This window comes from Castor canadensis, chromosome 9, assembly GCF_047511655.1.
Source record: "Castor canadensis chromosome 9, mCasCan1.hap1v2, whole genome shotgun sequence".
NCBI classification, from domain to species: Eukaryota; Metazoa; Chordata; class Mammalia; order Rodentia; family Castoridae; genus Castor; species Castor canadensis.
The window spans coordinates 19,556,812-19,583,783 of record NC_133394.1 but is presented as its reverse complement, the minus strand read 5'-3'; the positions used below and the strand labels follow the sequence as shown (position 1 = coordinate 19,583,783).

Genomic DNA, 26,972 nt, shown 5'->3' with positions numbered 1-26,972 from the left:
TGTCCTTTTCCTGTGGCGTGTATCCAAGCATGGGGGAAAAGCCATTTCCTGGTTTTGTGGTGGCAAACAAAAAAACATCCCTTTTTGTCTTTCTGATCACCTTGCTCCTATGGATGAAGTCCAAGATCAGTGCATGTATTCCAAACAAAAGGGTGTGTTCGATGTAACCTAGAGCTGATGGCCCCATGCTAGCCACATGAGTATAGATGTGCATGACAGTCATATATGTGCACCTGAAGCCATGCAGGTAAGTTCTACTGGTGGGTATCAGACCTTGCTATGTTTTAGGATTAGTTGAAAAGTCTGGTGAGGTGCAGATGTGCTTCCTCACACCACCAGAGCTGCAGATAGGACAGGTCTGAGGTAGGTGTCGACACCTGCATTTTTTCAGAAGCATCGTAGGCCACTCTGATGAACACCACAGACTAAGAAACATCGCCCAAGGTATCAGTTGGGTCTCACAGAATTTGACACATCTGGTGTCATTTTGAAAAATAAGCAAGGAGATATGTCACTTGATATAGGACACTCCGAAAGAAGTCACAGTCCATTTTGATCTTTGACATGGGACCAAATCTTAACTGTCACAAACTGGCCAAGTGAATGTTGTTAAAGCAAAACACATATAAAACACACTTCCTGTTTCTTGCTGAGTAATGGCTGAGTCTTAGCCTACAGAGACATCTAGATGATCAAATACCCTCATGTGCAGTAGCGCTTTGAAAAATATAAATGTCTATAATAGCAGCAGGTAATATCAATATTAGATCAACTGAAGGGGTTATTTACACTTCAAAGGAATCATTTGCCTCACAAAGAGATTTCTTAACATTCCTTAACATTTAAATGCTTACTCACTGAAAATTAATTGGGGAGTAAGACCAGCAGAATGCACAATTAACGTATTGTTAAAGTATTAAGGCAATAAATCAGAGACGAAGGGTTCTGAAATGAACACCCAAGCCAGGATTGATTTTTAAAAACTCAATTCATATCTATCCACTATTGAAAGCAAGATACAACTTAAAGTATATCTTCTTCATAATTATTATTAATGAAAACAGAAGTTTCCCCTTTTTTGCATGTCATTGTTTTTTTTCACTTCCATCAGTTTCTTTCCAAAGTCTGCTTCTAAAGAAGAATTACTATTCAGAAAATGGCATGTGCATTTATTCCCCAGACTTTCATTTGTTCTCACTAGTACTGATTGTTTCTAAATCATGGACCTAGGAAGTGGGCCTGTGCTATGATGCAGTCGCCAGGGAAACAGGCTTGACCGTCTTCAATCCTTTTACCTTCCCTCTAATATTAAGGCCAGAGATACAGAACAGAGGCTAAAAATCCTTGTTCCCAGACATGCAACTTTAGCTGTGTCGTGACAAGAAAAGAGGGTGTGAGAAACAGCCATTTTTAAGGGAAATAGTAAGTTAATGAATGGACTCAGTTATGGGCAAAAGATGGCTATTAAGTCAATTCCAAGTGGCTCCCCGAAATGCAATGCTAAGACGTATTCTGAAGTCACATCAGGAAAGAATTCCATGACTAATTAGTCGTGTGTGCCATGGGTAAGGAGTGAGAAGGATGGAGAAGGTACCAACCTTGACTATGACAGTGGTTCTGGAGGAGGAAAAAGTAGAAGAAAAGAGGAGTGAATAGGTTTCCAAAAAGGCACGATTGACTGGCAGAATATACTGTTTTTAAAGAAGCGTTTTCCAGCCTTTCATCCTTCAAACCTCACCTTCCACATTCCCCATCAGAACAGCCACACGTGCTATGATTTTTTATAACTTGCTTCCTTGTCTTTATCCTCACAACTCAGCTCCTCCTCACTATCACCTTCAACCTGTGAGACCCTTGAAAATCTCCTCTGACCCTCATGGGCTCCTGATTTGCCTTCCTCCCACCTCAAATTTCATGGGACATTGAAGGGGGAGCTGTTTCTCGCCCTCCCTCCCTTACTGGAGGGAGGTTTTCTCTCTTGCTTCTTTGTTATTACTAGACCTAACTGGGCTTAACTGGGGGTGAATGGAGATTTTAGAAAAGACACAGGATATGCCAACAAAGTTGGGGTCAGGTGTGTTGGGCATTCAGGTAGAGACACCCAACCCTAATTGCTTTTTTTCTCTATCTTGATTCAAGGCCTTACTCCTTGCAGCTTTTTAAAGCCTTGCTTCTAAAGTCTTCTTTAAAACCTTGCTTGAAACCTCTTTCATGAGACTCGCTCTGTCCCATGTTTTCTCTTAGCTTACCTTTAGCTTAATCGCTCTTAAAGTCTTTTGCCCCTAGGCTTGCACTGTCCCATCTCTCTTTAGCTCTCTCAAAGCCTCACTTGCAAACAGCCGGGCCTACAACCTGCATGTGTGTAACTCTTATGGTCTCGGTCCTTAGACTCGCACTGTGCACTGTCCCATGTTCTCTTTGGCTTTTCTTTAGCTTTCCTAAGGCTATGTATGAAGTTCTTTCTCAACTTTGCTTTCTGAAGCCTATGTTAAAGTTCTCAGTGCAGACTTTCTATCAACCCCTCTTTAGCATTTTCCCTTCAACAATTCTTCTCCCTTCCAAAAGCTTCCCACACTAAAAGGCCCAAAGTAAAAGCTTCTTCCCAATATTCAAAGGCAAAAAGCCCTACAAAGCAAAAAGCCCGAAGCCAAGCAAAAAAAGCCCAAAAGCCCAAAGTAAAGCCCCAAAAGGCAAAAGCAAAAGCCCCTCTTCCTCCTTCAGTGGGCCTTTTATAAACAGCGGCAAACAGGGTGGAGCAGAGGCTCTGGGGAGGGGCGTGACATTGCAACAGGAGAAACCTGAGTTCCTGCTTCTCTGAATGCAAACTTAGGAGACACAGCTGTTCTGCTTTTTTCTGTTTCATGCCAGGGCTGTGCCTATCTTGGCCTACAGGTAAAGGCAATTAACTGCATCTCACCTTGCTTGTGTCCAGTTCTCATAGGCTTTAATCTGCTCCCCACAGTACATGAAGGTACAAAAGGTACTTCTCAAGCAGTTTCATTTTGTCTTGCTATTTGGTTTTGCTGGTGGTGCTGATCTGTCTTCCCAGGCGAGATCCTGCCATCCTTGAATAGTGAGGTGCTCAAGGGAGCGAGCCTTGGTGTTTGTGCTCTTCGTGCAGTATTTTGGAAAACTGCTGTGGGGCTCTGCCCAGATCCCCCTTTTAATACCAAGGTCTTCATTTCTCTGGCCGTGTTGGTGACTGACAGCTCTCAGCTCCATAGTGGAGGATGCCCTCTTCTTCATACACCTGTTAGCCAAGATGGTGGCTTGGAGTGGAGTGGAGGGTGATTTCTAGTCTGTCCTCCTACATTCTAGCTCAGCCTCACAGGTTCCAAGTTGTTCTGCTTGCCCCCACTTCATTTCCATCTTCCATTCTCAACTCTTATTTTGCAGGCTTCAGACTGTAGCAAAAAACAGAAGCAACCACTGCACGTAACTGTGTAGCCAGCTCTCATGATTGCATGTGTCAGATCCCCCAAATAAATAAATACCTAATTCTATCAATCATCTATCTATTTATCTATCTACCTAGCAATCATCTATCTAGCTATCATCTATGAAAGTTAGCCTTTCGTCACTGTGACAAATGCCTAAGAGAAACAATTTAGAAGATTTATTTTGGCACATGATTTCTGAGATTTCAGTCCAAGGTTGGCCAGCTCTATTGCTTTGGGCCTGAAGCAAGGCAGAATATCATGGTGGCAGGAACATGTGGCAAAGGCTGCTCTCTTCATGGCAGCCAGGAAGCAGAGGGACAGAAGAAGGAAAGGGGACAAGATACATCCTCCAAAGGCACACTCTGAACAATCTACTTCCTAACATTTTCATCATCTCCTAATAAAGCCATCAAATCACAAAACCATCAATGGTTTAACCCATTCATGAAGTCAGAGCCATCAATATCCAATCATTTCCCAGAAATTCTGCCTCTGAATACTGCTGCATTGGGAAACAAGCCTTCGATACACAGCCTTTTGGAGAGACACTTCATATTCAAACCATAGCAATCCATCTGTCTGTCATCTGTCTGTCTATCTATCATCTATCTATCTATCTATCTATCTATCTATCTATCTATCTCTGTCTATCTGTCTATCCACCCATCTCACCATCCTTTCATCCACCTACCTATTTGAATGGTTTTCTTTTTTGACAAAACTGATTAATGCTGTCACTCTCTAGAAAGAACCCCCAGCTGCAGGTGCTGCCAAGGTGACACCCCCCACTTCACATCCAATGACTGGTTGACATAGGGATATAAAGGCCCAGCCCTCATGCTTCAAGGTAGAACAACTCTAAAGGCACTTTCTAGCTCTTGAGCTCACTAGGCTGTTCGCTGAGGTCTCTTTATGATTGTGTCACAGTCCAGTCTTGCTTCCTTCACCTCCTCCCCATCCCCTGTAGGGACTGTTCCCCAGGAATTCACAATATCTTCTTGTATACGAACTATCTCCAAGTCTGATTCTTGGTGACTCCAACTGAGACACAGTTTTAGTGTCATTCATTGAAGTTTAACAAACTTTGACTTAGCACGCATGTACTCAGGGCCAGGCACTGTGTAGACACTGAGTATGAGGAGGAATAAGCTCCAGTTGCTGCTGCCAGAGAACACATACATTCATCCCAGAGAACAGCATGGGCAGGTGATTTCCGGTCCCTGGCATGCCCTGGAAGCTGCAGTGCTGTCATGTAGCCTCTAAAATTTAATATGGCCATCCAGATACACCTGAGTGTTGAATGAGGAAACATTTACCAGGCAAGGTGGGACTTGGGCACTCTACAGAATGGACAAGATGAACAAGGACAGTTTCCCAAACTAGCACAAAGAATGCACCTGGTGTCACCAGAGTTAAGTGTGAAGGGCTGTGATGATACAGTGGAGAGGAGCAGCCAGGGCCTGAACTTGGACATTAGTTTGTGGTGATGGAGAACCCCTGGAAGAGTTCCAGAAGAAGGGTGCCATGGTTGGATTTGTGTTTCAGACACATCTCTCTGCTGACTTTAAAGGAATGTGGTGATGTGGTGGGTTTTCCCTAGATGTCTATTCCAACCTGGTCCTACGGAGCTTCCTAAACTGCAGTCAGCAGCTTGAGGGTTCAAAACTCCATTTCTAAGGCTCCATCTCAGTGAGAGGTCTGGTTCTACCAAAGAACCTAAACTGGAGGTGGAGACGAGGCTGTACCTCTGCTGCCAGAGAGCTCGCTCATGGACGTTCTTGTGGTGACTTCATGATCACAGTTAATTTCTCATTGTGGCTGTTTCTTACTCGTCATGGCTTCCTGATGATCCTGCCATCCCAGACATGGCAAGGGAGGCACAATTCTGGTCTGGCAGCTGAAGCACAAGTTTCTCTCTTTGGTCAACAGCTCTCTAATTGTGAAAGAGGTAGTGGGCTCCTGTATCTAGATTCTGCACTATGGTTCTCAAAGCCATCTTCAAAGCCCAGCCTGCTTCTTCAGCTCCTGCATCAATTCAGTAAGTCGTTTAATGCCTTATAACCAATCGCCTTCTACTTAAGTGAACAGAATGGATTCTGCTTTCCACAACTGTGACCTTCTCATTACAAGGGCAGAGAGGCCTGTTAAAGGCTGTTCTGAGTGTCCAAGAGACAGTAAAGAGGGAGCAGGAAGAGAGAGAGAGAGGGAAAGGGATACATTTGGGAGGTAAAATTAGCAGTACATGGTGATTAATTGGGTGTTGGGGTAGGAAGTAGGAGAGAAGTAATTGTTAGAATGACTCAGTTTTCTTTTCAAATAACTCAGATTGAATTTGGGGGAGAAGCAAGCTTGAAGGTAGGAGGCAAAAATGATGCGTTCAGGCGCCTATGGGGTAATCCAAGTAATTTTTCTTTTTGTAGTTAAATCAGCTATCGGTGTGTAAGTATTTATTAATGTCCATTTCTTTTCTGAAGCTGCAAAGTCACGAGAGTAGGCACCACATCGTACTCATGCCTGCACAGTTCCTGGCACAGCTTAGGTCAGGTGCTTGGTGGACATTTATTGAATGTCAGCCATACTTGAACTCAGCATTACCAGGATGGACAGGCTCATGTACTGCTGTCGAGGATGGCAATTAGACACTTGGCAAAATTGATGATGGTGACAATGACAATGATGACGACGGTGATGGTGATGCTGTATTAGAATCAGAATGTGTCTAGAATTGGAAATCAAGCCAGAGGTGTGGAATTTCATCAGCATTTTCCTAAACCTAGATACATCAGCCAATCTCCAACTTCTATCAAGCTGTACTTTTGTTACCTATTCATTAGGTGCCAATTGTACGGTAGGTCTATAAGGAAGTTTGCCCAGGCTTTTGTCAATGGAATGGCCTCTGTTGCTGTGTCAGCTATTGCCAGCTCTTATAAATCACAGCCAAGGTTAACTGCAGAGCTGACAGTAGCACGTGCCCTGCAGCTGCCTACAGGGTCCCAGTCCTGGATCATTATCTGCAGTATGGCTACCAAGCTGGGCTGTGAAGGGGGTTGGCTTCTTCATTCTCTCCTGCTGTGGGTCTGTTGTGCACAGGGGCATCTTGGCCCACCAGACCCAGTGCCTCTTTTTCAAACGAATATTTAGTATGCTTCCTTAACCTCATGACATGAATTCATATGTGCATATATAATTTCAAATAAATCAATTATCTAGCTATATTAATTAATACAAATAGGATGGTAACTTGTGTTATGACCACACTACTAGACTTGAGGAAGTGCTCAGAGCTGTCACAATAATGTGACTGATAAGAGTCTGTTATAATAGGAAACAATCCTCTTGTGAAGTTCCAAACTAAATAAAGAAATCTTCCCTGGGTTTGAACACTGGTTGCATTCTTTGTAGATTGTTTGTTAACCTGCAAACAAAACCAAATAAATGAAAAAAAAGACAAACAAATTTTGTGTTAGGGTTCTAGCCTCAGATGATCAAAAAAAAATCAGGTTTTCACCTACATTATTGTCCAGTGCTTCAGACAAAGTTGTGTGACACCAAGATGATCCTTCATGGTGAGGACTGTCCTGGACAGTAGTGTACTAATGCCAGATGAATCACTCTGTCAATATGACCACCAGAAAACAGCTCTCCCAAATTCTCCAAAGCCCCTGAGTGGTACTGATCCACCCTGAAGAAAACCAAATTGTTTTCACATGATCTCCATTATCAGACCACTCAACTGAGAACCTGCCCATTGAAGAAAAGCATGGATCCAGGAGACCAGGAAGTGAGATTTGGAGGGACAGCAGGAAGCACCATGGTTGAGAACCTGTAATTCCAGCCATGAGAGTTAGCATAATAGGAATGTGCTCTGCCTACATTTTATAAGGGTTCACCCCTATTCAGCTCATAAAAAATAGTAATGGAATTCAGCTACCATTATCACTTTTGGTTCCCTGGAACTTATGCCAAACAGTGACTTGAATTTGGAAAACAGCATTGAAACAAACTTTTGTTATAAACGAGTGAGTTTGGGGGATTGTTTTTTACCACAATCAGTCCTGACTGATACAACTGTATCTCCACTTCTGTTTCTGTGATTGCCTCTCGCTTTTAATCCACATTTTAGTTCCTTTTAACCCTGTGTCCCCAAGACTTAGAAAGCCAGCAAATTTGGCCTTGTTATGTTGGAAGAGAAAATATAGTATCTTTCTGTCACCCATCACAAGGCTTGTGGTGGAAAACCCTGGAAACACATGACAGATTAACAAAAGAAAAGCATATAAATTGATTTCATCAATTTACATCACATGGGAATCCTCAGAAGTTAAGATCCAAAAGAAATGGGGAAATCTGTGTAAGATGACTCTTGAATAATGCAGGTGTTAATAGTCACTGATTCCTGCACAGTCAAAAATCCATGTGACTCCCTCCAACAGCAACAGGAGCTAGAGATGACATTATTATAGGAATGCAATATTGCTATAGTTAATTGCGTGCAGTCGTGACTTAATACTGTAGCTTTACTTTTGCCTACATCTCTTGACTACAAATGGTTCCATGTAGTCTGTAAGTGTGTGCATACATTTTGATAAATTTTTACTTTCTTTTTATTTACTTTTTTCAGTGCTAATGATGGAACCCAAGGCCTCATGCATATTAGACAAGCTACTCTATCACTGAGCTATATCTGAGCCCTGATAATTTTTTTATTTTTATAATATATGCATAATGATAATGAATGATAAAATAGACTATGTTTTATGTATTTATGTATCTGTGACACAGCAAACTTTTTCTTATTTTTCCATGTTTCTAGGCTATATGGTTCATCTGCAAGTATTTTCAAACTATCTCAGCTCTCTCCTCTCTCAAAGATAGCTGCATATCAGTGAACTTGCCCAGTTCAACTCTTGTTGCTGAAGGGTCAAGTGTATTTCATGGGCACTTGTGCAGAAGCAGGATTGGAGGGCAAAAGTGTATAAGCAATGGTAATAAGAATGTGTGGGAGGATCTCAGCAAGGCCTGTTTGTTTGAATTCTTCTTGATATCCCTGTGTGACATTCCTTTCTCCCAGGTGTAGAGCAGGACACCTATCCATGAGGGGCATCAGGGATAAGGGAAATACAAGGTCAGAGGTGATCTTCTTGGGTTTTGTGGCCTGCTTCAAGGAAAAGGGACGAGAAGAAGGTAAGAATAGCTTCCTGCTTCTGCTGTTTTCTCAAATGTCAAAGCACATAGTTGAGGTGTAGCATGTCTCAACTCATCACCATCTGGGCTAACAGCATATCTAGAGCATATACCCTCTGGCTGGTCGACCTTAGTCACGGTGAAGAGCCAGGGACCTAGAGGCCAGGAAAGTACTAACATTTCCTAGGAGGTAGAAGACAGAGCCCAGACAAGAACATATCAGGACTAAGCGGTCTAGTCTCCTTTGGGAACAGGGTTCTATGAGAGATAGTGTACAGGTAACAAAAGGAGGCATGACCTCCTTGAGCTTGTCATGGCCCCAGCCCTTAGCAGAGGGTCTAGCATATAAAAGAGGCATGATAAATATTTGGTGAATAGATTGATTAGCTGCATTAGGTTCAGGTTTAAGCAATATGATTTGAATTTATGTCACCTAACTCATCACTATGTAGTCTGGGCAGCACAGAGAACTAAAAGGAAGAACAGGCTGCAGTTGATTGATTGCAGTAAAATCTGGCTTTTCTGAATGATTGTGTGAGTTTGGGAAAGTTACTAAGCCTACCTGACCCTCACTTTATTCATCTTCAAAACAAAGGAATTGAAACAAGCAATAGCCCTGGGTCCTTATCCATTTTAACAGTCTTCGAGTCTCCCTAATCTGAAATGCCACCATAATCAAACTAGCACAACAATGAGAATGATATAGGGAGTTATTAATAATTAGCTTAAAAAAGAGAAATAACTCATTACTATCTCTATAAACCCAAGTATATGACCGGAATAGATATTGCACCCATAAATGAGACCAGAAAAGAAAACCAACAATCAGAGACATCAGCTAACACCACAGAAGTACCAAGGATCCCAAGAGGCTGTGAACATTTCCAGACCAATAATTCGAATAACTTAGGAAAATGGATTAATTCCTAGAAATACTTAACCTACAAAGACTGACTCATGAAGAAACAGAAAATATGAACAGACCAATAACGAGTAGGGAGAGCAAATGAATAATAAAGTCTCCCATCATAGAAGGCCCCAGACTTGATGGTTTCACTGTGAATTCTACCGATTTTTTTAAAGGAGTAATACCAATCATTTTCAAATACCCGCCCCCCAAAAAAAATACAGGAGCTGAAGGCAAGTACTAGTTCCAAAGAATTTGGGAGGAGAAAATTTTGCCTTTTAATTCTTCTTAAGAGTTTGAGATAGGCTTTTGTTCCCTGCCATAGAAGAACTCTACTGTCAATTGTTCCTTCAGAACTAGTCATAGGAATTAGAGATCAGTAATAATGGGAAGCTGTGGTTGCCACTTCCAAGATAACAAAGTATTCTGCCTTCTGGTGTTGTTTGGTTCCCTGAATGTTTCCAATAATAGAGGCAGTGAGTAAGAGAAATCTAAAAGGAATACTAAGGAAAGGGGAGGAAAGGAAAGGGTAGGGGAGGAGGGGAGAGAAATTCAGAAACCAAGAAGGAATTCTTAGAAATTAAAAAAGAAAGATTACAAAATTAAAAATTTAATAGAAATGATGGAATATAAATTTGAGGAAATTCTTTAAGAACCCAGGAGAAAAAGAAAAAGAGAAGAAGTTGGAAAATGCAAAGAAAAAGTACACAGAACTCAATCCTGGCATTGGCTGTTAGGCGTTCCAAACAGACAATAATGAAAACAGTAGGGAATATAAACCAAAGGAAATGGTAGAAAAAGAGGTTCAGAATTTTAAAGCGTGAGGGCTACCAAATTTCCAGCAAGAAAGAATTCTTTTTCTCAGAAATGCTCACTGTGGAATTTCAGAACCCCAGGGACTAGAAGATTCTACAAGTTTCCAAAGAGAAAGAAGTAAGTCCCCAGCAACGGGATCAGACTAGCATCTGCTTTCTACCCCACAGACACAAATGCAGTGGAATAGTTGTTAAAAGGTCTGAGAACAGATTATTTTGAAACTAGAATTCTATATCAAACATTAAAGCCTTTAAAGGTAAGAATATCATAAAGACAGTTTCAGATATTTGAGAATGACAACTTATGCTTATATTTCCCTTCTGATGAAGTTATATGAGGGTGTGGACTCCAACAAAACTAATTAAAAATCCCAGAAAAGGCAAGGTTTTTAAATATAAGAAATGATAGAATTCACCCAGAAAATTCCTGGATGCCAGTTTTCAGCTGACCTAGCAAGCAATTAGTTCAACTTAAGACAGAATACCAATGAATTTTTAAGAAGAAAGGACTAGATTCCTAGAAATAAGAAAGATGAATAAAAGCTTGCTATGATAATGAAGGCATATTTCTTCTATCAACAAGAAAAAAGCAATCAGAAACTCCAGGAAAAACAAAAAACTATATAACTAAGTCACAATATAAACAGAAACCGGCCTTATTTTGAGCAATTGAATGAATGTGAGAAAGAAAACCAGTTGTTCATGATACTAGACACATTTTTGCGCGGCACTTGGGTCATGACATTGGCACTAGAGAGAAGTGTAATCATGGCACACTACTTACTCTGTAATTAAAATATTTACATAGTCATAATGTAAGCACTAAGTTTTCTGGTTTTCAGTTTTTAGAATCAACCCATAAACAAAACAGGGGAAACTTAATTGTGGTAACAAGATAGGACTAGGGGGAAGAAGGGAGGAAAGAAGTAGAAGAAAGAGACATTATGCTTTCATCCTCATCTTACAGAATAAGAAGTCATGGACTGTTGATAGAACAAGAATTAGAGGGTTTTCTACAGTTACAGTCATCACAGAGAGACTAAAATAGCTAACATTTTGCAAACCTGCAAGGGAGTGGGGGGGCGTGACTTAAAACTTCATCTATCCTAGAAGAAAGTGGGTAATAATGCTTACTAAGGTTGTTGATCAAGACATAGCTGTGTAAACATACCATTTAGAGACAGGGCAGGGACCACAAGAACTAAAAACAGAAACTGGTCAAAGGCTGCCGTCTGTGGGAAGCAGAATGAGGGTGGGAGGGCTGAATTGAGGGGGGTGGGCGCTATTTTTTTTACATTATAAAGCCTTTGGGCTATTTGATATTATAATCATGCACATGAATTACTCTGCTAAAATTTGAATGTAACTCCTAGAAACCTGTTTTACTACAACACCACAAAAATACCAAAATTGTTGACAAAATACACGGAGATGTTCCATGAAAATAAAGTGAGAGAAAGAAGAAGGCTGGACAAACTGGGATTTGAACTCAGTTCATCCAACACAAAGTACATGCCTGACTTACATGCCTGACTCAAAGGTCTTGGCCAGGATAGAGTGGACAGAGGCGAGAGGGAGTTTGGTGGGGTGCAAATGCATAGCCTGTTTCACCTGTGCCATTTGTCCATCCTCACCAGTTATCTGCAGGTAACCAGTCACTTCAAATCCTGCGTTTGACTTTGGTGAGGTCTAAAAAGAGCAGAAATAGAGCACCTGACAGGTAAATGAGCACTGTAGATGTTCAGAATGTCCTCCCTCAGGTATCATCTCTAAAAAACGACATTGAAATGCCATGGTGTTTAAAATGGATATGAGCATTTTCTAAGGAAAGGGATAGGGAGGCCAAACCTTTTGCAAGGTGGGCCTTCCTTTTTCAAAAGGAGCACACTGTCCTGGTGTGTCTAGACTCATGTGTACATACTCTGTGTTTGAAAATGGTTCATTCCACCACACGGGGGCTGGTTAAATGGAGCAGAAGGAGACATGAAGGTCCTATCCCCAGGCCTCCCTCCTGCTTCCTACTCATCTTCCCCAGCTCTTACCTTCACACTCTGGCTCCTGGTTCCTTTGAGGCTTGTTTCTGTCCTCTGGCCTGGCGTAGTGACCTTGGCCCCACACTTCCAGACAATCCCACTGGGGCTATCTCTCAAGGACACTTCCTCCATAGTGTTACTGCAGAGACCTTCCTTTGCTACACACCTGCTCCAGGCAAGGAGCTGAACTGCCCCATGTCAGTGCTGGGTCCCCTTCTCACTCCCCCAAAAGCCCTTCTCTTTCCCTCCTCCTGCAGAGCACAGACAGTCACAAGCAACAACCCATAGGCAGTTCTACCTATTATTCAAGGAGACCCTTCTCTTCCTGGATCTGGCTTCTGGCCTGAATTTATTGCTCCCCAGTTAAGCAGAAAGGGTTAGAATATTGAAATGTCTGCTGCCAATAGGGAGCTTGACAGAAAGTCTCAAAGACTATAATCTGGAGACGTAACACAAACACGTAGAGCCATTTACATAGCCAGGAGGCCACTGTGGAAGAAATGCATGTTTTCTTCTGGGATGTAACATACAATTGCCTAGTTGAGCACTGGGAAAATAAAATAGACTGACAATGTTAAGTTCAGGGCCAAAGGGGGCAGATCTGAAGAGGCCTGTTGCCTGTTTGGATGTTGGCTTGATCTAGATCAGATCAGCCTGGAGGCAGGTCACCATGCCAGGCGGAGGGGGAAGGTCCAGACTTCCGGTCAGGAGTGGACTGTATGTTGACCTCTGTGGAGGAGGAAGTTGCTCCCACCTCCACCCAGTTTTGATGTGAAGACTGACTGAGAAACTGCTTTTCTATAAGATGGTGCTCTAGGTGCTCAGCAGGCTGACATCAGAGGCTGTAACAGCCCGTGAGGTATTTGCTAAGTGGTCCCCATTCCCAGGGATGCTAAAGTTTGTAAGGTGCAAGGTGTTTGTGTGTACAAAGTACCCATGAATCCTAGCCTGAATAATGAGCTGGTTCACACATTTCCCATGTATAGAGCTGCTGCCATGATTAATAAATACAAGTCATTTTAAAGCATTGCTCGATTGACAGTAACTATTGTTATGTGGATCCTCAACAGGCATTAAAAAGCTAACCGTGGGCCCTCTCTCTGCTCCTCCACTCCATAATTGTGTTTCTGGAGCTCTTTATGTTCCTTTAGGGTGCCTAACACAGTTTGTGATTGTATTTCTAGTTGCATGGCTGTTTGTTTGATGTCTGTGTCTTCCAGTAGACTATCAGCATCATGAGGACAAGGATTGCTTCAGTTCTCAAAAATAATATCCCCAACTACCAGTAGAGTAAGTGCTCAATAAACATTTAAACAAACGATCTAGGTGGCAGGGCTAGGATAATAACGCATTCAGAGATAATGTCGATATAAAAGATTCGACATGAAATACTCAAAGCTCAATTGCAAATACAGAGGCTGAGACTTGACTTGGGAGCACAAGAATTTTTTTTTTTTTTTTTGGAGACAATTTCTTAATACATAGCCCAGGCTGCCCTTAAATTCAAGATCCTCCTGCCTCGGTCTCCCTAGTGCTGGGATTACAGGTATGCACCACCATGCACAGTTTAATAATTTATTCTTTGAACTAGGCACCAGTGGCTCACACCTATAATCCTAGCTACTTGGAAGGCTGAGATCAGGAAGCTCACACTTTCAGGCCAGTTCAGGGAAATAGTTCATGCGCCCCCTCCCCCCATCTCCAAAACTAACCAGAGCAAAAAGGACTACCCCAGTGCCACATACACACACACAAAAAAAAAAAAAAACCAAGATTTTTTTTCAGGGACTGGACATGGTGGTGCAAGCATGTAATCCTAGCTTCTTAGGAGAGAGAAATGGGGGAATCATGGTTTGAGGCCAGCCTGAAAATGTTAGCAAGACCCTAACTGGAAAAACAAGCTGTGTGTGATGGTACATACCTGTAATCTCAGATATGCAGGAGGCAGAGGTAGAAAGATCATGATTTTGTCCAGCCCTGGGCAAAAGCACGACTGTATCTGAAAAATATACTAAAGCAAAGGGATGGGGGCGGGGGGGGGGGTGGCTCAATAGTGAAGCACTTGCCTAGCAAGTGCAAAGCCCTAAATTAAAAAGCCAGTAGCGTGAACACGTGCGCTCACACACACACACACACACACACACGAAGAGGAATTTAATTTTTAATGGTTAAAAGTTTGAGGGGGAACAACAATCTACATAACTGAAACATAAGCCAAGAGACTTATGAAAGAGACGTGTTAATTCACTACAAATATGGAGGCAAAGGCCTGTGGTCTTTCTAGATTCCTTGTTCATGTCTAATTGCATTTACTTTGGAGCCTTGTATGGTGCTGGAAATGTCACAAAGCAGGTTAAGTTAGTGGTTCAGCCTCCGTCTCCATGATGACTACAGCCTAGGAGTGATTATCAGTCTGGGGCTATTGTGTACAGCGTCTTTTACATTGATAGTTTCTCTGAATGACTTACTATACACTATACTTAGCTCCCTAGCTGTGTCCATTGCAACAACAGGTCACTAAAAACCCATTTTCTGCAGCCCCTCCTCCATGTGCCTCTGAGTCCCTTCCTGGACCCCAAATTAGACTGTACTATTTATAGAATGCCAGCTACTAGAAAGCGCCATCCTAGGTGAGTGGGGGAATACACCAGACTTGACAAGCTTGGTATCTGCTTCAGAGGTGAAAACAAGCAAGCCTCCATTTATTTTCCTCTGTAGTGAGGGTTCTTTCTCTCCAAAGATCTGTTTCTCGGGCATTTAGCAGCTGCAGAGTTGACCTGCAGATAAATTCAACTATATTCACAGTTCCTAAAAATGACTGCAACAAATTCCCTCACAAAGTTGAGAAGCAAATATTTGCAGAGAGAGCAGAAGTGCATAAGAAAAAGTTGCATAAAATGAATAGAAAAGACTCGCAGATGCGTAAATCCAGTATACATGCTTGGCTAGGAGGAAGCCGAAGTCACTTGCTTATAAACAAACATCTCAACATGCATCCTGCCTGGGACCCTCCCGGCAGCCTGTGGGATGTCCACTCTACTGCCCCATTTAAGGATTATCTGCTTGACAGGGAATGTTGAAAGACTAAGCTGTACTTCTGATGAGCTGGGACTTCCTCTGAGGATCTCCGCTGAGAAATAGGGGGACCAGATTTCAAACCCCCTCCAAAAAAAGATTTTTGAGATAAGATTTCCTTTCCCATTGACAGTAAATAACATGTAGATAGCTAAACCACTTTTGGTATTTAGTGCGGTGCACCCAGAGAAAGACCCAGGGACTGCTGGGGGAGGGAAAGGCTCCCGCAACTGGCTTGGATTGGGCTGCAAAAAGGTTCATCTCCCCGAAGTGGCATCCAGCCTGATTTCCTTCTGTTCCTACCAGAAGCTGAACAGGGTACATTTCACACGTGATGACCAAGTTGTGCTACCCCATCTCCCAGTGAGGGGCTCCCCATTATCTTCTTCTTGCAGGTTTCAGAATAAACGAGTTAAACAACACTGAGCTCCTTGCCCAAGGTCACACAACTAATGCAGAATGGAAGCTGTGCTTTTGTACTAGAGAGTGGAGTTCTGCCTACAGGTAAGACCTTTGCTTACACCTACAGAGAGGCTCTCTTACACACACACCTGGGTGAGGTAGCGCTGTGACAGGCTTCAGAGGGGAAATCCCTCCCCTGCTGTTTGAGGAGCCCCTGCTTCTCACGTGGTGGGGTCTGGAGGCAGAGCCCTGCTTGTGTTCCTCTGCCAGAGAAAGCAGACCTATGACAGGCACGACATAGCTAGTCCACGCTTCACAATTGCAATGTGTTCTGGTCCATGTTTCTTGAATTGCTTGTGACAGGCAACGGTGTTGGTTTAGAATCTCAGAGGGGCTCTGGGATTCCAGACGGGGTGGGGGCTGCCAGGGCTCTCTCCACCCTGGGAAGACTACAACTCACGAATGTGGAGCATCTGAAGAATGTGAAGACTAAAAAGAGAAGTCTGGCTGGAAGCGGCTAAGACTCCTGGACCTGCATTCAGGGTGTTGGGGAGCAGTTTCAAGAATGTCTTGTTTGTGCTGTTGAGCACATTTAGTGATAATTACTGTGTTCTAGGTGCTGTACCTGGCCCTGTCACAGGTATTCAATCAACCATCCTACCCGTCTGACAGCATCTCATCCTCCCAACAACCCTGGTGGGTGTCAACAGTCATGGGCTATGAATGAGTAAGTGGAGGTTCAGAGATAATAACTTACCCAACACTTCACAGCTTTGAGCCAACTCAGGATTCAAATTGAGGCTCTTTGAGGCAAACGTGCGTCTTGTTAATGACAGCTTACTGCCTCTACTTCAAAGCAAATATATGTATCAGAGTTTTCTCCAACTCATACCCTACCCACCAATGCTTGGGCAATTAGAATAGGGAAATTCATATATAAGCAGGGGACTGACAAAAGCATGGGGGCTCCTCCCAGTTACATGAATTAATTCTGTCCTGGGCTTCTGATAGCAGCATAAACCAAAAAGCGTAGAGTCCCATGATGAAATTTTTTCGTGAAAGCCCTTGGCAGCTCAGCTATTATTTTATGTAAGACGTATTCATGGCTTCTGAGAATTTCTCTCCACCAGCCCGCAGGGTGAAAGAAAATATTAGTAATGGGAGGAATCTCTACTGTCATGCCGGTGTTTACGTGACATTATGGATAGGACTGTTGCTCGTTTGGAATCTGGAAGGTAAACAGTTTCAGGTTCCAACTGTCTACGGTGGGAAATAATCAACTGGCCGCCTGGCTATGCAAATGAGGGAACTCTGAAACCTGCCGCGTCCAATCACAGCGGCCGGCACGCCAACATTCCAAGCGCGTCTCCCACCAAAGAGAGCCTGGCAGGAGCCCAGGAATCTTCCCAGATCCAGCATCAAAGACTGGGGGAGGGTCTGTATTTGGGACATCTCCTGGCAGCCGGCGTCCCAACGTGGGGTGGGGTCAGCAAAGGCAAATAACTAAACATTTTCTCCAGAACGCCATAGTTGGAACTCGTTCTCCTGGCCTGGGCTCCTCTCTCCACCACCACACACGCACATTTCCTAGCCTTCCAGTCCTCTGGACCCAGAGCCTGGCAGGTCCCCACCCCACCCACCTGCTGCACCAGCAATGACCAGACCAGGCATGAAAGAACTTTCCTCTGCCCAGAAGGACGGAGCCAGAGACACACCCTGGCTATCTATAGAAAATCTCTCTGGGGGTTCTGCTGACAAGTCACTCGAGATCCCTCCTTGGGCTTTATTATGTCACAGGAACCCTGGCTGGAATGAGGAGTATTGAATTCCAAGCCCTTCCCAGCCCGCTGGGCCTCTAGAAAAGGAGCCGGGCTCTCAGGCGCCCCCTACCGACTACTTCTGCTCCTCGGCCAGGCGCCTGCAGAGGCGAGGCGCAGAGCACGGACCTCGCTCTTATTTCTTATTTCAGGCTCTTTGCTCTCACAACATTCCAGGGACTGGGAGGCAGAGTGGGAGCACAGATCTATCCTCAGGCCGGTTTTAACTTCTAGCCTCCCATCCAAAAACCATGGTACATGAAATGAAGAACTTGACTTCCAGAGGGGGAGGGTCTGACCGGGAAGCCAAAGAGGTAGTGGTTGGAGAACAGGGTGGTGACTGTACTTGCACGGTCTTTGAATGACCGGAAGGGGCCAGAGTGGAAAAGCACCTAGGATATGGCCTAATTCTTTTTTCAAAGGCAGTGGAATTATCAGGTTACTTAAACCCAACTGGCCTCCTGGTTCCTCCTCTGTGATATGCAAGCACTTGTAGCACCTGCCACCGGGTTTGTGGTGTTGAATAAAATGGTGCCTGCTACCTAGGAGGTCACCTATTATTTCATTTTTATTACCTGTTATTGTTGTTTCAAGCTCCTGAAGTTTTTATGAGCACAATACTTTGAAAAGATCACTAATGTTGGTAACAGTCTGTTTTTATTTACTTAGTGGTGCTGGGGGTTGAACCCAAGGCCTTGTGCGTGCTATGTAGGCGTTTTACCACTGGGCCTCATCCCCAGCCCTGTTGGTAATAGCTGCTGCATGGTTATTACATGCTGTGGTTTTGCTGAACTTTATGTATTTATATTTATATTTATTTACTTATTTGTTTATTGCAGTATGGAGGATGAACCCAGTGTCTCATGCATGCAAAGCACACACTGTATTACTGTGTCAAGCCCCAGCTCTTGCTGAGTATTTTTCAACATATATCTTATTTCAGAAATAGCCCCGTGTAGTAAGTACTACGATCTCCATCTCCATCTGTCAGCCATGAAGTCCTCAGGTCAAAGAGCCGTGAGTGACTGAGTGAGCTGTGGCCTTTCCTCTCCCATTATGGAGTTGGCACTAGCTGGATTCACTAGTGCTGTTCAAACTTGGACATGTCCTTGACCTCTCTAGGTCTCCTGTGAGAGAAAAGATGGGTAATAACACCTGCTATATTTCCTTCGTGGGATAGACCATTTGGAGAAAAATTTCATTGTGCTGGGTCCCTCCCTAGATAGGAGGAGTTGGGCTTTTATTTAGAAGACAAATCAAAGAAGGGGATACAGAGTCAAAGTCATAGACAGCCTGCATCTCTTCAGGATTGTCCTGCTCTTTAGGGAGGAAGAAGGGACTGTGGGGACATAGGACACATTTGATCTAAGCCAAGAGACCAAGGAGGCTCCTGTAGTCCTGGGGAGGCCACTTGTGCTGTGACAAGTTAAAGGTTAAGAACCTGTCAACTCTCCCTGAGTCAGTGAGCATGTGTGTGTGTATGCGTGTGTGAGCTCACACACGCACACACAGATGCTCTCCAGAATGATATATCACTAGATTTCTTCCTTAGCCAAGTAAGTAAAACTTGTAAACACACAATAAATTATGTCTGTGCCAATGGGGCATAGAAGCAGTAACTGTAAAATACTGCCCAAGGGAAAGTTTACAGAGACTGTGATAGAACACACCAATATCATTGCCAGCTGCATTATTTCACGACCCAGGGAAACTGGCAGGATTGTTACTTCTTGAAGGGAGACTTTGTCTTTTTCCTTTTTCTCACACACCTGATTTTTCTCCTTTAAATAGTGTGACCCTTTTCTCCTAAATGGATCTTAAAAAGCAGATTCCTTTTGCTGTTCCATGGGAGGGAGTGAGGTTACACAGAATGGGGAACTCCTGATGGCTAGGTCTTTAGCAGGTACCGATTTCAGCTTCTGGGTGGAAGAGACCCTGCTGATGGTCGTGTCCCATGGCAGCCCCAAGTTGAAAGCTGATATAGGAGACTGGAGTAGTCCATCATGGGTGCCATACCCCCAAGAATACCACCCCCAAACAAGTCATTGGAAGTGAAGAAAGAATTGGAAATTTGAAAATGTATTTTTGTACCATCTTTTCAAAGCCAATTTCCTATTTAAGCCACATATAATAAATATGTATAAATATATATATGCATACATGCATACACACATGCACACACACGTATGCACATAACATAATGAACTTCCCATGTGCTCAGGCGCCCGTCATTCAATTCCAGAATTTTTCAACTCATGGCGTGGTTTGTTTCCCTATTCACTCATCTATTTGTCCCTCTCCCCACTCCTACAGTATCTGAATGAAAGTCAAGACACTGTCTCATTATGTCAATACATTTTTCAAAATATGGATCTAAAAAATCAAGTCCTCCCCTTTAAAAATCATAAGGTTAACACCATCAATTGTGCACCAAAAACATCAGGAATGATTCTTCAATATAACTGAACATCTGATCATGGTTTGTATTTCCCTGATTGCCCTATAAATTATTTTATTGTTTGGCTTGGGATCCAAGCAAAGTCCTTACAATTGCAATGGATACATGTGTCCCGTGGTTCCTTTGAATCTGTGAGTCCTTCCCTTCATTGCTCATTCTCTACTTTTGCAGGTTTTTTGGTTGTAGAGTTTGCATGGTTCTTGGCTAATTTTCTGCAGGCTGGATTTTGCTGGCTGTGTTTGTATGGTACTGCTTATTGATAACTTCATCCTCTGTATTTCCTGTATATGGGAACTCAGGAAGGTTCATCAGTTCAAATGGAATGTTTTTGGCAGGAACACTTTGTAAACAGGGTAAAGGACATTTATGGGGGAGAACATGATGCCTGCTTGTCTATTTGTGATATGAGCAACATGCAACAATCGTTCCCAACTCTCTTAATTCACCCGCAGTTACAAAACATGGCATTCTAATTCTGTCTACATGTCATTGTTTATCCACTGTAATATTTGAGTGAAAGAATCTCTTCACCAGCTCTTTGCCAATCCTGGGGCACAGTTATCATAAGAAAAGCCCTATAAATGCTTCTTTTCCTTTAACAGTTTTCAAAATAATGGGTTGGTCACCTGGAATTCTCCAAAATCAACCCCTGGGGTATTTATTTTTTAGTATTATAGCAGACATATTATAGATATGATAGATAGGCAGATAGATAGATAGATGATAGACAGATGAATACCAGACATGCAGATTTGTACACGCATACTATTATATATTCATACATATGTATCCTGGTCTTGCTGAGCATATAGAAGCTATTCTTAGTATGTCAACTAAGAGTTTAATGTTGACAGAAATCCTTTCATCTAGAAGGTTCTCTGTCTGTCTTTAAGGAGCTTGCAAAAATCAGAGAAACAGAGAGGTAGCATACAGAAAACTCAAGCAGCCTCTTTGCTCCCAAGGTCCCAAGTGGTCTTGAAATTCTGAGAGCAACCTCTGGAGTCTGGAGATATCTGGAGCCCTTGTCAGAAAGATGGGACTTTGGCTGGCTGGGGTGTGGGGATTGTAGGAGGGCATTCTGGGGTAAGGAGTGGCCTGACCCAGAAATAAGAGGAGGCTACAATGCACAGTAGGAGGGAAGGTACTGGAAGAAACAGTCCCAGGAATGATTGTTCCTCAGTGCCCAGCCCTCCACAGAGGCAAGTGGAAGGAGGGCAGGGAAAAGGACCTGCTGATTTTAAGAGACCCCATTGTGTTTCTCTGTGGTGGAAGGAGACAGGCTGCAGCTGCGGGTCGGGGGTGGAGTGGGGACATGGAAGAGCCCTTGGTGGTGGGTTTGTAAAAGAACAAAGCAGCCCAGGCATAGAAACCTGCTGAGTGACCCAAAAACACACAGGCTCCCCTGGGCAGGTGACAGGCATCTCTCCAGCAGGAGGGAGATGCCGGAGAAAATTGAGGCTTTTAAAATGGCTTTGATGACCCTAGACCCAGAAATTGCCATGACCAGGCTGGCGGCACAGAGCAAACCCCAGGAGAAATAGATACAGTGCTTGACTCAAAATTTTGGCGTGAACGTGGCTCCTGCGGAGCTGGGCCCAGCCAGGAGCTTAGGGTATCACGAGCTGATGACCTGTCAGGCACTGAGTGAGCTCCTTAACCTACAGCCTCCCATTACTCTCACAGTCAGCCTCCAGGGCAGAGGTTAGTGGTCCAATTCACAGGTGAGGACACTGAGGGTGTAAGAAGTCCAGAAATTTATTGGAGATTGAGCACAGACTAGAAGTGAGATCCAAATTCAGGTCTGGCTCTAAACCCCATGAACTCCCCCTCTACTGATGGCCCCTTACACAATGATCTGATCCACTCATTGGGCACATAACCCTTGGTAGCTCACACTATGAATTATTATTTAGTGTACATTTTAGAATATGCCTGATATATTCTACATTTTTACCAAGTGCTAAATCATGTAATCCTGAGAGGCTCTTCTGTTATTCTCCTTTTGGACACTGAGGCACAGAGAGATTAAATAACCTACCTAAGATCACACAGTAAGAACAGTACCAGGCTTCATACCAAGCAGTCAGAATGCAGAACCTGTGTACTTCATGCATGCAGTATGCTGCCTTCTGGTACATGCCCATGTGGGTCTGGCCTCTTCTCCACCCCCCCACCCACCCAGTGCAGTCGTGTGCCCCCCAGGGAGGCTCTGGGGAAGTGGAGGCAAAGGCTGACTCCACCAAACTTCCCTGGGAACAGTGGGCCAGAGGGGGGAAGCAGGGCACCTTTATGCCAACATCTGCCTCCCTGCAGTGGCACCTCTGATCCTAACTGGAGGTCAATTGAGTCCCTTTGAGCACTTGTTTTTGGGATCTGAGAAGTCGGTGTGTCAGGGATAGCAGTGCATGCAGCAGGGAGATGACTTGTCCAATTACACCAGTATCTCGGAATTTTCTTCTTTTTAATTAAAAACTCTTCTTGGGAGGTCAGTGGGAGAGCACAAGCAGGCGGTGCTCCGAGTGAGGAGAAAAATTCTCTCCCTTGGGGACTGACGGAGGGCAATGCCTGTTCCACTGAAAATTCGCAGTTCAATTTATCTGCCTTAAATGACCACATAGGAAAATGATCACGGAAGCAAAGTGACATTAGAAATGTGAAATGAATAAATAACACCGTGGCTGAGACCAGTGGCTGCTGAATCACTTGAAAAATGGACATCTGAGGGGCACACGGACTGAACGACGAGAGGCCTTTAGAAGGAAGGCATCAGGCGTTGGGACAAATGTCAAGAGTTTTTCTGGATGAAAAGAGAAATGGATGTGCCCAAGCCCTGGGGCCCTGGCAGGTTGCTTTGCTCATGAGCGAGGCTGAGTTTCCCTAGGTCATTGCTCTGCAGAAGCTATTATTATTGCCAGCTGTATCATTAACAGCTGTGCTAATGATAAGTAATACTGTCACGTATGAGAGGTGACGGGGCCTCTGAGGTCTTGCCTTATAGCCTGACCACTTCGCTTTGCAAATGAGGAATGAGGCCCAGAGAGAAGAGGTGACAGAGCCTGATAGTCCATGTGTGTTTCCTTGCAGGATGTTTATAAGAATCAAATGCTTATCAAATTGGAGTGTAGTTTACTTGGCAGTCACCGTTAACATCAGTGAACTCTACATCCCAGATCCTGGCAAGCCTTCTGCAGACGTGACCTCGCAGAGTCCTCGCGATCATCTGAAGAGCTGGTACCAACATAGCGCATGTGTATGTGGGTGAGGAGAGATGACATGGAAGGACTGATGTACTGATGTCACCCTGCTGGGAAGCGGTAGAGTTGGTCTCCACCCAGCCCTGGCACCAAATCCCATCTTCACTGTGTCATCTGACATGACAAGAATAGGAACATGGTGAAGTAAGCCAACATGTACGTCATGGATGTTATTTTACAATTAAAACTCACTGCAAACATGATGTCGGAACACAGTAAATGCGAATTACGTAGTGTTTCGTGAAAATACAATACTTGGTATAAAAGTACACAGAAGAAAATGTAAGTGGAACACTTAAACACTAACGGTTGCTGAGTCATAGTGCAAACTTTGGAATTATTTTCTGCTTTTTGCCCATTTGAATTTTCTATAATATGATATAGGTCTTTTGTAATGAACAAATGAATGTAATCTTTTTTTTTTTTGAAGAACAAGCACTGTGCTCTTAGAACTGAGAAGGAAAATGCTAAAAAGAATAGTAATATATTTTCCTTTCCTTGGCAACAAAAACTAATAAGTAATTGATTTGCAGCATGAGATAGGACTCCTTTTTTGTGGTACTGGGGTTTGAACTCAGGGCCTTACACTTGCTAAGCAGGCACTCTACTGCTGGAGCCACCCAACCAGCCCTTTTTGTGTTGGGTATTTTCAAGATAGAATCTCTTAAACTATTTGCCTGGGCTGGCCTCAAGCTGCAATCCTCCTGATCTCTGCCTCCTGAGTAATTAGGATTACAGGTATGAACCAACAGCGCCTAGCTGATAAAAAATCATTATCAAAGTCTACATCTGACACAAGTCTCTTCATATTTCATCAGATGCAACAAAAACTAAAATCCAAAGAACTAAAACTTTGAAGCTTACTCCTTATTTTTTGGCTTGCATAGTCTAGTATTTAGGAAAGTAATGATGAATCCTTCTTTCTTCTTGCCTGTCACTGAGTTCCAGTGAACACAGGCCCATGGACGCATAGAGTTGGAAGGTAATCTGCTGTGCACTCACCCCCATATGTGCAAGCTGAGGCACAGAGAGGTCAAATGGCTACTCAAGGTCCTGGGAATCTTACTAGTTCAATGCCAACTATAAACTCGGAAGTTCTCAGGCACAAGTCTTTTCCCTGTTTTTTGCACCAATCTTGGTACCCAGTGCAGAGTGCTTCCTCTACTAGATAAGTTAAACCTCCAGTGAGGGACAGGATGAAAAGCCCAGCCCAGTAACCCCAACACTGGGTTGGGATGTAGCTCAATGGCAGAGCTCTTGCCTAGCATGCACAAGGCCCTTAGTTCAGTCCTCAGCACTGCAAAAACAAACTTAAAAACTGATAGTAATAGAAATAGTTTACATTTATGAGGTACTTCTTGTGTGCTAAGCTCTATGCTGAACACCTTATGGGAGTTACTTAGTCCTGAAGTAGTCCTATGATAGAAGTGGTAGTCGGTCTAATCTCTGTGTTGAGAAAAATGAGGTTCAGAAAGGCTGAGTCACCTGCCCAAAGACACACAGATAGTTTGGTGGCTGGGCCAGGATTTAACTTGGACTTCAGAGTCAGTCCTCTCTCAAAGTTTTCATTCTCAGAGAGTTTAGAAACTTGCTTAAGGTAAGAAAGGAAACCTGAACACCAAATATGCGTAGTCCTGAAATATGGCCTATGTCACTTTGCATTGATTTAATAAACCTTAAAATGACCCCCTGATAAAAATCAATAGTTAGTGTCTCTTTCTTTTCCATATCCAAGCTTGCTTAGGTATAAAATAGATTGTATCAGGCTCTACTTATCTTGCCCTTACTTACTCAAGATGGTGTTTTAGTCTGTTCACTGTTACTATATTTTATTATAGTAATAAAGAAGCTGTCTAACATATAAAGAAAAAAGGTTTATTTAGCTCACAGTTCTGAAGACTTAAGGGCACTTACTCAGCTCTGGCCGTATGGCAGATGGCATCACAATGGTAGGAGCATGTACGACAGGGACAGATCACATGGTGACACTGAAAGCCAGAGAGCATGAAGGGGCCAAAAATGACTTCTTAAAGTTCCCATCAGGTCTTAACATCACCATGTCGTGAACCAAACTCCCAACATGAACCATCAGGAAACACACCCAAACCACACCGAAATCACGGCAGATGAGCACTCATTTTTAACAAAAACTGTGTTCAGATGTAAGCTGGGCAACTCTTTCAGCATTCATGCAATAAACGTATCTCAAATTTCAGGCCCATGCAAGGCACGGGGGTTGGGAAGGCACCAATTCCTTTCCCATGCAGCATCTGCCCTTGAGTATCTAAAATACCCCAGCAAGCTTTTCCTTGGAACCAGACAGAGGCAATGGAGGCCCACAAGGCGATGCCTCTGCTCTTCCTCCAACTGTGAACATTGTGTGATTGTCAGAGAGTTATGAAGTATTTGTGTTTCCCAGGACCTATCAGGGTGGGCTAGAAACTCCCCATGCTGAGTGGGCTGAGTTGTACCTCCTATGTTAAACCAAAGAGGTCCTAGCTGGACTCAAGTGGCACTGGGTAGCCCAATCAATGAGCAGAGCCAGGAAATACATCAAAGGAAAGGAACAAACGGAAGTAAGATGAGCAACAGGAAAACTCACACTGGGGAGGAAAAATGGGCTTTGGAGCCGGTTCGGTCTGAGTCAGAACCTTGCCTCCTCCTATCACTGGCTGAATGACTTGGGAAGTCCTGCAATGATTCTTAGGTTCAGTTTCAAAATCACTCAAACCGATATTTAACTTGCAGGTTGATGAGATTAGCAGGAAGGCATGGAAACTACCTAGTACGGGGCCTGGTATCTAGGTGTTGGTAGCTGTCATTACTGTCTAAAAGTCACTGGGGAGTTCCCCTAACATTGGGCTCATCTCTGTTGGAAATTTACTGAAGGGCCTCCCACAGCAAGGAGAAATAATTTCTTAAAGCAAACTCAGCAATCGGTTCAGCCACGTTTACTGAGTCTCTGCTGGGCAGATATCACTGCTCTGAAAGTCAGAGACTCTGTGCAGTTTGCCTTCTCAATGATGGTAAAAAAAAAATAAAAACAGGACTGAGAACACATATTTTCAAAACACTAGGCTAGGGCTCCATAGAGAAAAAGGATGAAATTGCCAATGTATTTTAGCTGCAAAGGCAAACTACCAATGAGCATGACATCCAGTTGTGAGCTAGGGTTGACTATAGAGGTGTGCACCAGAGCAAGGGACAGTAGGTAATGGACACAGGTAAAAACTCAGATGCTTAACATAATAAATGTGTCTGTCTCATTTGGATCAGGACCAACAAGCTGGGCATGGGTGGGATGGAGGAGTGGGTCTCTGGTCCATGTAGTCACTCAAGGCCCCACACAACCAAGTTTGCCATTTTCCAATGCTGCCAAGGTACCAACAGCCCACCTGCAAGTAGGGGAAGAGAGACAGGATCGAACATGGTTACGTTTTTATGGGCCAAGCTTAAGCTTGAAAGGTACAAGGATTGCTTTTACCTTTATTCTTCATAAGCTGAAATGTCGTCACACCTAATTGCAAGGAGGCTGGGGAGACGGTCTCTTTGCAATTAGTCTCTGCAACACAAGGCATTTTCAGACT

The 26,972-nt window shown here is 43.5% G+C and overlaps 1 long non-coding RNA gene across 6 annotated transcripts in view; it reads right to left on the bottom strand.

Moving 5' to 3' along the window:
- LOC141410836 (uncharacterized) overlaps nucleotides 1-26,972 on the bottom strand; it is a 125,079-nt gene that overhangs the window by 23,422 nt on the left and 74,685 nt on the right. For 2 of the 6 annotated variants that reach the window (XR_012435601.1, XR_012435607.1), the window contains one exon: nucleotides 970-3,404. The exons of the other annotated variants lie outside the window; for them this stretch is intronic. This is a non-coding gene — a long non-coding RNA (uncharacterized lncRNA). Of the gene's footprint in view, nucleotides 1-969; nucleotides 3,405-26,972 lie in introns of those variants that run through there. 6 annotated transcript variants of the gene reach the window in all.